The sequence below is a fragment of the Bos indicus genome, chromosome 11, assembly GCF_029378745.1.
Source record: "Bos indicus isolate NIAB-ARS_2022 breed Sahiwal x Tharparkar chromosome 11, NIAB-ARS_B.indTharparkar_mat_pri_1.0, whole genome shotgun sequence".
NCBI lineage: Eukaryota > Metazoa > Chordata > Mammalia > Artiodactyla > Bovidae > Bos > Bos indicus.
The window spans coordinates 7609667-7623771 of record NC_091770.1 but is presented as its reverse complement, the minus strand read 5'-3'; positions in this window follow the sequence as shown (position 1 = coordinate 7623771).

Genomic DNA, 14105 nt, shown 5'->3' with positions numbered 1-14105 from the left:
GCTCCCTCGTCCCTGGAATCCTCCAAGCAAGAACACTGGAGTTACCATTTCCTTCTCCAATGCACAAAAGTGAAAAGTGAAAGTGAAGTCACTCAGTCATGTCCGACTCTCAGCAACCCCATGGACTGCTGCCTACCAGGCTCCTCCGTCCATGGGATTTTCCAGGCAAGAGTACTGGAGTGGGGTGCCATTGCCTTCTCCAACTCTTCTATGAAAAGGGGATAATATTACTCACCTCATAGAGTTTTAAGGATTCATGAAGAAAATCCATATAAATTATACGTAACTGTGCCTGGCACAAAATAAGTATGTAATACATCTTATCTATTACCATTATTATGGTTATTACGAAGTTGTTGTTTGAAGGCTGATGAGAGTCATTTACTTAAAGTACTTCCCAGGTGGCGCTAGTGGTAAAGAATCCACCTGCCAATGCAAGAGACATGGGTTCGATCCCTGGGTTGGGAAGATCCCCTAGAGGAGGAAATGGCAACCCACTCCAGTATTCTTGCCTGGAGAATTCTCATGGACAGAGGAGCCTTTGACAAGCTACAGTCCATAGGGTCACAGAGAATTGGACACAACTGAATGATTGAGCACAAGACTATTCATAGGGGCTCTGCCCTGAATGACCTCCCAGAAGCTCCAAACACCATTGTCATGGGCTTAGACTGTCAACATATGGACTCATGGGAACACAAACATTCAGTCAAGAGCAAATTGTATATAACAGAATCCCACATAGTCCCCTTTATAGTGCATAAATGATGATAATAGTAACCCCTCATTTCAACAGTGGTATCATATCACTGTACCCATCAGATTTTAAGCAAAGGTATGGTTAAGTAAGAGATGACCCTGAAGTAAATGAAACTCATCGGCCTTCAAACTTGACCTTCATAAACCATAGATTGTGGGGAGGTAGTGGGAAGAAGGTAAATTGTCACAAAGAGACCATTCTCTCTGATATTGAAGCATTCTCCATCTTTCAGGGCCATTCACTCTGAAATAAGAGAATCTTGGAACTTTACCACATTTTCTTTATTTTTCTGGCCAGCCACTATATTGTCTGTTATTTGGGTCTAGCACAGATCCTCAACTGTGTATTTACAGCATTAAAAATGAATTGTCCCCATTATGTGCTTCTGCCCCCAAAACAAAACTCCCTCTTTGTGAAGTGGAAGGTAGTGACTGTTATTTTATTCAACAATGTGACCGTGGTGATTTTGTCTCAGCAGTCAGTCCAGTTGTCTGCTGTATGGAGCTGTCACCAGAGGTGGGCTGTTAGTGACGCGGGTTTATCTATGGACACCAAATGGTGCTCCCAATCATGTTGATTACGTTGAAATTAATGAAAGATCCTACCTAAATAATAACTTTTTTTTTAAGTTTCCCCAATTGAATTCTGTGATGTTCTCTGCATGTGACAAGTATGGCTCCTTAACCCTCCAAGATGAAAGGCGCCTATTGGTGGCATTTTGATTCTTATCCATTATTTATACAGGGCATACGCGGACCCGTGCAGACAGAACAAAGCAAGGATTTTCCTTTGGGGGATCGCAGTGTAAATGTACCCAAGGACATGCGAGACAATAAAACTCAGTGCAACACAAGGATGTTGAGAAGTGAGTGGTTATTGTAACTGAAATACTTTGCGAAACAGATGGTTTTTAAGGAGGTTCGTGATAAAGAAGGTGAGCGGGTTTGCTGCACTTTAATAGGAGGCTGTTGTGAGTCCTGAGAAGAAGAGGAAAAAGTGACTGTAAGAAGGAGACCCCTTTTGCCTCTACAGCCCTCGCACATCTCTGTGATCCAGACTCCATCATGAGAGAGATGCCTGGCCGGTAGATCTATCCCTTCTAAAGAAAAGAGAAAGGGAACACATAGCGGTCAGGGGGCAAGTAGTCTGAGAGCTGGGATTAGACAAGCCTTTCATATCTTGGCAGCTGGGAGTCCATGGGCAAGGAATTCTGCAAATTTCATGACCACAGGTCTCCACATCTGTGAAACCAAATGTGTCTTGGAATTCGGGAGAATAGAGAATTTACACGGGTAATATGATATGTATGCTGCACATTACACATCACCCTGGCAAGGTCTGGGGTAATAAAACACAGACCTAATTTTATAGCAAATCTTCAAAGCAAGTGGAATAAACAAAGACAACAAATCAGTTCTGTCCAGGCTTTTCTGCTCAACGAAGTCATGCTGTGGCTCGAGGACTGGGGAGTCATGGCTCATCTTCCTGTGAGGAAGGTGGAGGCCCATTGCATGGGTTGAGAAATTGACCTTAGGTAGAAATTGATCAGGGCTTCCCAGGTGGTAATGAGTGGTAAAGACTCCGCCTGCCACTGCAGGAGACAGAAGAGGCATGGGTTCATTCCCTGGGTTGGGAAGATCCCCTGGAGTAGGAAATGGAAACCCACTCCAGTATTCTTGCCTGGGAAGTCCCATGAACAGAGAAGCCTGGAGGGTTACAGTCCACGCATTCTCAAAGAGTTGACCATGACTGAGCACTCATTGTCTTCTTAATAATTGTTCAGAGCAAAAACTGGGTAGATAGATCACTGATCCTGATGCTTTTATTTTAGCGAATACTTCGCCCAGTCCAGATGGCCCTTACCGCATTCACCTGATTTTCACCTATGATACACATGCTCCTGTCCAAGTTTCCAGCTTTCCTCATGGTCAACCCACAGTAGTCACCCAGCTTGTGAGTCTGCTCATCAGGAAGGGCCACTCTGAGAAGCTGTGTCCCCATAAGCTGCTCTCCACACCAGAGCCTATGTGATCATCCACCATATGCAAATCAGATCCCACCATCCCCTGGTGGAAATCTTTCAATGATGTCCCAAGATCCCCAGGTCAGTGGCCTGAGCTCTGGACAAGGTCTACCTGCCCAGCACCTGGTCAGGTGACTCTCAATTCCTGAGCTCTTCTCCTGTCTGAGGCCTTCACACATGCTGTTCCCTTGGCCCAGAAGGTTGATTCTTCCCCGTTCTCCCAGCTCCCATTCTCTGGTTCTTCAGATCCGAGATTCAGATCACTCCTTGCTGCCCACACTTGCCCGTGCTGTCCTGCCCCACCTGCCCCCAGCATTCTCTTCCTGAAACTCTCTCCAAGGTGGTCAGTGGATACATTTCTGTGCTTGGGATCACACAATCCCCTGACGGGACACGAGTCCCACAAAGTCAAGGCACTGTTTTGCTGGCTCCTGGATGGTAGGGCTTAGCACCTTGCTGGGCACACGGTACCCTATGAGGCAGGTGCTACCATCACTATGCAGTACATGTAACAGCCAAGCCAGAGAAAGATCAAGTCACTTCCACAACATCACACGCAGACACAGTGTGAGCTCAGGACTGGGGCAGAGGCATTCCTCCTTTCCCTCCACGGCCATGGAGGTGGCGCGGGAACAGGATGGACCTGGGAGATGCACCCTTATGGATATAGGGCAGGGTGAAAATGCAACAAAAGTTAACTTTCAAATTGAACTGAAGAGTTGGTTCAGGATTCTGGAGGGGGCGTCGGAGGAAACACTTAGAACAACTGCTTACAATTAAAATTCCCTGATCCAAGGAAAAGAGCTTACCAAAAAGGAAAAAAAATTCTGTCTGGCCTCCTGCTCCCCAGGCCACTAAGTGTCGTCTGCCGTCTGGATGGGTTCTGGCAAAGAAACCTCACTTTCTAGCAGAAGACGAGATGGCATTCTTTCCTTGAAGCACCAGTCCTATCTTCCCAAACACCCTCTTCACTGATACCCCAGGCCGATTGTTGCCCCGATGGTAAGCATGGTGAGCTCCCCTGTTAACCACAAAACAAGCTTGCAAAGCTTATGTTTCAGGGACTTGCCTGCTTGTGAGGTCTTGTGTCAAGTTCTTTCCTTACATAAGTTCAGTGACTATCATGATTCTGTATTAAGGAAATAGTTGATGATGGTCACTTCATCTCTAGTAAAGACATAATAATTGTTAATTTATTTACCAACATTGTAAATGTCTCACCTCTTCTTACGTGCATACAATGACAGATCAAAAAGCTGGAAGCGTGCGTTAGACCTTATACATCAAAAAACTTTCAGTAAACATTTCTTGAATAATTCCTCTCAATCATCAGAATTCTATGAGAAAAATAATGTATATTCTTCATCTTTAAAGGAAATCTGGTGAAGCTGATCCCCCGAGATGAAAAATGAACACCAGATGATAGGAAAAACATGACAAAATTCTTCTTGTCTAAAAGTGAATCGGTTGATTTTATAGGTGAACCAAAGGCATATTTAAGCTTTAACTATTTTCCTTCCCTATCCTAATTATTGACAATTTTTTTCAATATAAAAGCTTTATATCCACTAAGCCGTCTCTAAAGCTGGGCACGTAGAAAGAAATTGAGTCATACATAATATATTTGTGGAAAATGAGAAGTGTCGTGAGTCTAGTAACCTATTCTCTAATGCTATTTAATTTAGAAATAAAGTAGGGCCTATTTATAGGGGTAAATACAATGAAATAATTCTGAGTTATGTATCTGGAATTCAAAGCAAAGGACATAATACAGTGAGAGTTAATTACATCAGCATCCAACTCCCAATGAAAGGAAGGATACTTATTAAAGTGGAACACTCAGGGAGTCTGTGTGGTGGTAAAAGAGTCCACATCTAGATTGTTAGTTGCTGAAATCCATTACACTCTTCAACTATCATAATAACCACAATAATAGCAAGTGGCACTTAAATAACACTTTTCAAACACAATGTCCTAATACTTTGCATTTATGTGGGCGAAACATCATCATACTGGACATTCACAGCTCACAGAGCACTTTCCCATGTTTCCTTCATGGGAAACTCACAAGACAGAGATGACACTGTACACAGATGCTTATGTTCAGAAACATCAGGTGCCTGAGGTCATGCTATGGTACCTACAGGAGACTGGTCCACATCTATGTGGGAAACAAGTGGCCCCTGTAGTATCCATTATGATACACGTGCCTTGCCTGTTAACAGGAAGGACGAATGAACCACAGGTCCTTGAAAACATTCCCCTAAAAGGCAAGGCATCTTTTTTGTTGTTGTTGAGTCGCAGAGTCGCGTCTGACTCTTTGCGACCCCATGGACTGCTGCACACCAGGCTCCTCTGCCTCCCCCTTCTCCTTTTGTTTTTAATCTTTCCCAGAATCAGGGTCTTTTCCAGTGCTTTGGCTCTTGGCATCAGGTGGCCAGTTTGCAATTTAAAAAGTGCTTTCCTGTACATAATGTCATTTGAACCACACAACTTCATCATCAGACAGAAAGACAGGAAAGGCTTTCTGTTCCAATTTTAGCAAAAAGAAAAAAATCTGTGACAAGAGAGGTTGACTAGGTCACCCAAGTTTTCTAAGCCAGGAAAGGCCAAGAGAAAATACTGACGAGCAAGGTCTTCTGATACAAACATAAAGCAGTAGGTGAAAGATTCCTACAGGATAGCTAGTGGGAAAGAACCTTCCCTGGGTTGGGAAGATCCCCAGGAGGAGGGCATGGCAATCTGCTCCAGGATTCTTGTCTCCAGGATTCTTGTCTGGAGAATCCCCATGGGCAGAGGAGCCTGGCGGGCTACAGTCCATGGGATCACAAAGAAGCGGACACCACTGAATGACCTAGCACGCAAAGGGCCATTCCCTCTCGCTGTCACTGCTACGGGTCAGGATCTGACCACCCTCTGAATCTCCACTTTCGGAACCATCTCCTCTTCTCTCTTTTTCATTGCATATCATCCATCCCGAATCCCCAAAATTTCAGAAAATGCTAAATTTCCAATAAATACGGTATTTGTAGGATGAATCTCTCCCTGGATGTGTACTTTGTTTCTCTGTTTATCTCCAGTCAAATCCAATAGACAGATTGGTTTGAGAAAAACATTAAACTGGCTTCAGTATTTGGAACAGTAGAGATGTCCATTCACATACAGGAAGGGTGGCCTGAGTCCCCATGAAAATAATTAAGCATTTATCATCATTTATAGAGAAGCAAGCTTTTCTGTCCAGGAGGGTTTTTCCCCCTGCTTATTAAACCTTATATTTTATATCAGCTCCACTTCATGGAAGAGTTGACTCATTGGAAAAGTCTCTGATGCTGGGAGGGATTGGGGGCAGGAGGAGAAGGGGACGACAGAGGATGAGATGGCTGGATGGCATCACTGACTCGATGGATGTGAGTCTGAGTGAACTCCGGGAGTTGGTGATGGACAGGGAGGCCTGGCATGTTGCAATTCATGGGGTCTCAAAGAGTCAGACATGACTGAGCGACTGAACTGAACTGAACTGATAGCCGATTAACAATGTTGTGATAGTTTCAGGTGGACAGCAAAGGGATTCGTGTACATCTACATGTATCCATTCTCCTTGGTGGCTCAGATGATAAAGAATCCTCCTATAATGCAGGAAACCCAGGTTCAATACCCAGGTCAGGAAGATCCCCTGGAGAAGAGAATGTCAACCCACTCCAGTATTCTTGCCTAGAGAATCCCATGGACAGAGGCACCTGGTGGGCTACAGTCCATGGGGTCACAAAAGAGTCAGACACACTGAGTGACTAACACTCTCAGACTTTGACATTCTCCCCCAAACTCCGCCTCCCATCCGGGCTGCCACATAACATTGAGTAGAGCTGTCTGTGCTTAACTGCACATTCTTGGTTATCCATTTTAAATACAGCAGTGTATACATGACCGTCCCAAACTCCCTAACTATTCCTTTCCCTCATTCTTCCCCCCAGCAACTATAAGTTTGTTCTCTGTCTGTGAGTCCAGGAGGTTTTTTTTTTTTTTTTTAAATTACAATCAAACCCAAGGAAGCCATGGGGCTCTGCTGTTCAGAAGGGTTTTGGTGGAATTCCCTGAGCTCTTCTGGTCTTGGCTACAGCCCAGGGGTTTACTGCAGACCCTGCAGGAAATGCCTCATTGTCACAGGAAAACCCAGGGCTGAAGCCGGCTTCAGGAATGTGCGAAACAACATAAGGCAGCACTTTGAAAGCATCTGACATTTAGGAAATTCACTTTGACCTTTGGCTTCCTCTTTCTCAGAAATAGGGTCAAAACACACACCTGTGGGCAGCAGATGGGAGATACAATTCCCAATTTGTGGCGTTTTTGCTCTCTGTTTCTTGGGGCTTGTTTGTTAAGTGGTGGAGAGGCTGAGGGTAGGGAGAAATTGGGAAAAGATCATGAAGGGGAGAGAAAACTACTCTGGGTGGGGTGGGGGGGTCAAGGTCACTGTTTACTGTGACAAAAGTAGACATTTTAATTGTAAAGAATTCCACCATCCCTATTTTGTATAGACAGCCCTTCCCTGGGAAAGGAATTTTGATATTATTTCTTGCTTGAGTTCTAAAATGTTTCAGGATTTCATAGGCAGACAGGGCACATGCTTAAAGCTGGAGACATGGGGACATCTTTATGTCACTGTTGTCCACTCGAGGCTCACAGCCCAGCTCAGGGAGGAGACCTTGCGGAGCCTGCCTGGTTCTTGGGACCTGCTGAGTCAGCCTTGAAGAAAGTGCTAAGAACCACTGTGTTTAGAGCCTGAAAGCATAGAAGTCCTCTCTCATCAGTAGTACCCATAAAAAGATGTTTAACCTGCATGGGAGACGCCCTATTGTGTCGACCTTCCGACAACTGGGTGTAAAACTTTGAGTAAACACCTTCCTGACACCTATTACAGGGAGCCGGCGGGAGGCATGGCCATTAATCAGAACAGCTGCAGGGGGCAGGGCTGCCAATGGAGCCCTGGAAAGATGGCTTGGTCCCCTGCCGTTCTCTCTCTTTTGCTTCAAATTAAAACCCAAGGAAATCGAGAAGGAGAAAAACTCCATTTGATTCCTGCTTGCTTCCCACAAGAAGGGTCTGTTTCAACCTGCCTGGGTAGGGAGAGGCATGTGAAGGGTGCTATGGCTACTTGGGTTTTAACTTTTCAGGTAGAGAAGAATAAGGGCTTCCCTGGTGGTTCAGACGGTAAAGAATCTGCCAGCAATGCGGGAGACCTGGGTTTGATCCCTGGGTTGGGAAGATCCCCTGGAGAAGGGAAGGACTACCCACTCCAGTATTCTTGCAGGGAGAATCCCATAGACAGAGAGGAGTCAAGGGGGTCTGGGATGGAAGAGCCTTCTCCAAGGGATTAGAGGAGCAGATAGGGCTGGGTTTGGGGCCAGGGTTTTCCCAAGGACAAAGATAGGCAGAAGGGAGGTGGAGGAGGCACCGCTCAGAGAGCCCCTGGAGGAGGAGAGAAGATGCTCTGGAAGGAAGGAGGCAGCAGAGGGGGAACCATGTCCTGGTGAATAAGGGTTGCTTGGCAGCGCTGATGGCTGCCTTGGAGCCATAGAGATCAAGTGCAGAACAGGGGCTTCAGACTCAGATTACCTTTGTGTGAACTAGGCTGTGCCAACTGAGTAACTGACGTAAGTTCATAAGTCTAATTTGTTTGCAAGTCCAACAAAGTTAGCCTAGGTATCCAACTAACACAATTAGCTATACTGTACTGTACTGTCATAGGTTTATAATACTTTCACACAAATAAAACATAAAAAAAAAACAAAAAAATAAAATATTTCTAAAGTACAGTACCTTGAAAATTACAGTAGTAACAGTACAACAGCTGGCATACTGGGCTGGCATTGAGTGAACAGGCAAGAAGAGTTACTGACTGTAGGAGGGAGAGGAGGTGGGAGATGGTTTAGCTGAAGGATCGTCAACAACAGGAGATGGAGGGCAAGCTGCAGCTTCACTCATGTGCAACATTGACGGAACACACGTTCACATCTTCGAGAGGTCACGACTTGCAGGTTCCTAGGCAGAGGACTCACTGTACCCCTAATAAAATCATGACCACATTTCCAACACAGCCATGAATCTCAGCATAACCCTGCATGCAAGCAAAGCTGGATCCAGCAGGCTAGCCTCTCTGTAGCCACCCTCAGGTCTTTCTTCCTTCCTAGGTCCCATCAGAGAGACTCAAGTCCAGAAAATCCACAGCAGTTTGGTAGGGGCCATAGACTCAGCCCTGGCCAATAAGGTAAGAGGAGGAAAGTTACGAGAAAAACATTCCCTCTTTGATAAAAGTTAAAGAGGCGTAACAAGAAGCATCTCTCAGCCAAGGGTCAGCACCCTGCCCCCAGTCTCTATTAAGACAAGGATGTGATGCTTGCCCTGTGGCCTCCACCTTCTCACAGTGAAGAATTTTACTAGTATGTGTGTGCTCAGTCATGTCTGACTCTTTGTGACCCCACCAGGTTCCTCCCCATGGGATTCTCCAGGCAAGAATACTGGAGCGGGTTACCATTTCCTCCCCCAGGGAATCTTCCAATCCAGGGATCAAACCTGGGTCTCTTGTGTCTCCTGCATTGTCAGGCAGACTCTTGACCACTGAGCCACCTGGGAAGCTCCAAGATTCTTACTAAGGAAATCATAAGTGAACTTCTTCTCATTGAGTTATCTAAAACTCATAGCCAAAAACAATCTAATACAATGACCTCCTGGGATCAAACTTGAATCTCCTGCTTCTCCTGTGGATTCTTTACCACTAGCTCCACCTGGGAAATCCTTAAAACTCAGAGCTTGAAAACCAACTAGAATGTCATCTATCCATCAATCTCATATCTCTCTCTGTTTGTTTGAAAAAAACAAGTTTGCATTTAGTTCTGGGTAAACTAGAGTGAGCACAATTCCTTTGTATCTGTCTCCAAAGTCTAATGTAAAACATTCATCTTTTCGTCTTCCAGATGGAGCTGAGTTCCATATAAAAAGTATGGACCTGTGAAAGTTGGAAGCCTTAGAGGCAAGATCATATGCTAAGGCAATGCACATGCAGAAGAGAACATGATGGGATCCAGAAAGCTGGAAATCATGGAGACAGAAAGGAGGGACACAACTGAGATACTAGCAACACAAAATACCACTATAGAAACTAGCCTCCTGGTTCTATATGTTCAAAGGACAGCATCATGATGATCTGGGCAGAAGAAGTGCGACGTGAGATTGTATACAAATGGATGCAGAAATGCTGAGCTCAACGGGGCTTCAGGGCTGGGACCTTGATGCACACATTGTGAGTTGAGGACTGCATCTGGCATGACTTAGGAGAATCTCCGCAAGCGAGTGAACTAGAAATAAAACAGGGAGTCATGGTAACATACCAGTCTTAGGGAAATCCAACGTCCAGTGATTTGATTCTATTCTACTTACCCCCTACCCTCCTGCATGACTGACTCAACTTGAAATGGCAGAGACTTCTGAGGAATAAGAGACCACTCTTTTCTTCCTAAGAGAAGATGAAGGACGGCAGTAGATGTAAATCAGAGCAATGAGCATTTGGAATCTGGCTAGCGCCTTCTTTCCCTGACAACAGGTCTGTTTCTGGTTCTTTTTCAGATGAAAGATGTAAGGAAAGTGGTGGATATTATTATTCTCTGGGAAACTTTGAGAATTTGGCACTTTCCTTTTCCCCCTTTGCCCTGCTGGCTGACCTGTGGCATCTCTCCACTTGTCTGTTTATAATTAGGGTCCCCACACAGTCCAGATGGCCGGCTCTCCAGCCCAGGTGTGCCCATGTACACATGCTGCACCCATCTGGGATATGAAGATGAGCAAGTGTTGAAAAAGTTAACCGTTCCCTTCTTTTCTCACCCTCTCTCCAAAGCATATCATTTAACTCTCATTCCACACTCTCTTTCACACGCTTTTCTGATTGTACAACTTGAGCCACCAAGAAACATATAGATGATCCAATGGATGTTGAAATTACCAACATGGAATTAATTGTAGTGTAAAAGTTTGTCAAGCAAGGTCCGCTTTCCATTTTTTCACCAGTCTCGGGGATGTTGACCTCCTGAGCTAAGACCTTAAAGATGTCTGTAACTCTCTATTTTAAAAAATAAAAGAAAACAATTAAACAAAGCAAATAATTTTTATTTTAAAAAAATTAAACAAAATTAAAGAAAATGATGCACTCTGATGAGAAATAAGACCTCAAAATGGAGCAGTAGGACTTCTGAGCCTCTGCCAAGATGAATGATCAGGCAGGTGGTTTCCTAATCTGGGTACCCCTGCCCTTACCAACCAGACTCTCACTGTATCTTCAGACACTGATTCCCACACAGCTTGCAAGAGACTAGTGGGAGGAGAAGGGCACCACAGTCCTGCAGGCTGTGTGGGAGTCAGTGGCTCTGGTGGCTCGGTGGTAAAGAATCCGCCTGCCAATGCAGGAGACACAAGTTCCATTCCTGGGTCTGGAAGATCCCCTGGAGGGCACAGCAACCCACTCCAGTATTCTTGCCTGGAGAATTCCGTGGACAGGGAGCCTGGCGGGCTACAGTCCATGGGTTGCAAAGATGTGGACACGACTGAGCAACTAACACTTTCACTTTCTTTTCTTAGAAGAAAACCCTTCTTCTCTCTTGCTATATCTGTCTATCTGTCTACCTACCTGTGTATCTGTCTATTTATCTATAGTCCATCTATTTCCCCCCCTCTTCTTTTTACATGTTTGTTGCCATTATGATATTTAAAAGCCCCATTAGCAAAGAAAAAAATCTATCATTGAGCTTGCCCCCTCACATAAATACTTTCAATTCCTGCATGATTCAGATAAAGTGGGATTTGGGCTAAAATTGTCTACCTAACTATTCCTAATAAAAGTTGTGGAGAACTTTTCAAGTGAAGTTTTCAAGCATAAGAGGTGTTAGCAAACCGTGGCGTAGTTGTTCAGCCACAACACGGTGCCGGGTTGAGAACAAGTCCGTCTGCTTTCAGCTGGTTTCCTCAAATAATCGGATTTAAAAATATAGTTTGGATCCACAGTTTCTTGAGTTCTATGCATATTATTCTTGAATTTTTTAGGAGAAAGGACAGCTAAATAATACTTTGCTTTGGGCTGTGTGAATATTGTTTTTCTCATGTCTGTGATTACTGTAATAGGACATTATGATTATACCTGAAACAGTATAACAAAGCGGATTTTAAAACAAAGGCTTAAATCATCTGATACAATGTGAGCAATCACCAGCATTTGCCCTATAAGCGAAACAAAAGTAAAAAGATTAAGAGATGCTGGCTTACAAGTATATCATAAACTAATAATGCACGGAGAGTAATTCGCTGTCGTTGAAGAATCAGCCATAAACCAAGCAGTAGAATTAATACAAGACTCCTTCAATAAACTTCATTTATGAATTCTGACAGAAACAAAGACGTCTTGCAATGGTCATAATTACAATCAACGTTTTAAATCATTAATCTTTACTGAAATGTGGTTGATTTGCTTTATAGATTGCAAATTAAGTTTAATGGGAAAATGATGTGACTAACTGGTATATTTCTCTAAATATTTAGAAATACATTTTAAGCTTTTTATAAAATTCTTTAAACTACTCAGTATCTTTAGCCATAATTATATGTGATCCAGAGAAAGAGGACATACTCATTCCTCATCAATTTAAGGATTGAAAAAATATCAAAATCATTAAAATAATTTTAATTTAATATATCTTGTGCATATTATACATTTACTATTGAAGATTTGAAATCTGCATATTCTTGAAGTCAAAGAAGCAAAATATTATTACTTTTTAAATGTTCATATAATTTCTTGTGTTTTGAGGAAAGGATTACTAAAATTCTTTTGGAATATTCCACAAATTTCCAAAAGGAAATCTAGATTTCTGATACACATCAGAATGCAATGTGTGTCAAAAATCACTCAAAATGTTATTTTTTGTTTTAGAAGTAAAATTTTATTTATGCATATAATTAAATGCATAAATAAAAGAAAATTGAAGTAATGATAGGCTATTATAAAACAAGATTTTAAACATTTACTTGAAGAATGGATTTTAAACATAAAATGTAATTCTGTGTGTATTCAACTTTCAAGGAGTGTCATTTGTAATTCTCCAGCTGATAGAGCAATAAATGCTCTGAGCAGAGTTATATATTATGGAGAAAGAGTGTGCGGGGGTGTTAGGCTAAGCTTTTTTAGCATTTTGTTCATGTTTTATAATTACAAGAGCAAAAATGCATATAAGTTACAGTGTTCATTTAAAAATCCATTCCCAAATCATTTGAAAATTGTAGAATTGATCATCTTAATTATACAGTTAACTCTTAATTGTTAGGCATTCTGGTTATAATTCATTTACTTCTAATCTTTGACAACAAATCACTGGATTCTCTTGCATGCTCCTGTAATGTGTATAACACGAAGACAAGGCTTAAATCCATCAGAAAGCAGTGTGTTTTATTCACCCAGGGTGAGTTCTTGTGGTCTAATAATGTTTTTGTGTGTGTATTAGTCGCTCAGTCGTGTCCGACTCTTTGCAACCCCATGGACTGTTGCAAACTCCAGGCTCCTCTGTCCATGGAATTCCCAGGCAAGAATACTGGAGTGGGTTGCCATTCCCTTCTCCAGGGGATCTTCCTGACCCAGGGATCAAATCCAGGTTTTCCTCATTGCAGGCAGATTCTTTACTGTCTGAGCCACTAAGGCAGCCCCTGACAATGCTTAGAAACTTATTTTTAATGAATTTGAGAAAGATCTTTAATTCATGTTTTGTAGAAAATCCATGGTCCAATTTTAAATGATTGAAACATACAATATGAGAATAAAATGAGAATGATATGCAATTTACTAACCAGTCCACCTGAGCTGCAGTTTATCCTCCAAACCACAGATTGCATCCGGGACAGTTCTACTGCTGTCAGAATTGTGATGCAACCGCATAAAGGGATTGGGTGAGCATAGAGAGGCCTCACTGCCCTGCCCTCTTCTCAGCTGGTGTCTGTTTCTGTCCCTGGGCAAAGCTCACTGCCCCACCATAGTATTCTCTGCGTTCCATTCTCCCTGACAGCATTTACTCAAATTTCTAAGCTTGCAGTTTCTTCGTGAACTCTCCACCATTACATCTAATGATCTTGATAGCCATGAACTATTTTTCAGATCTGAGCAATCCTGGATATTCCTTCCAAACTGGATCTGTGAATTGCCTACTGTCCGTGAGGTAGTGGATGGCCTGTTCACTCACCCAACTCTCTCTCCTGGTCCACAACAGGCCCCTTTTCTCAGTAAGAAGATTGCAGAGT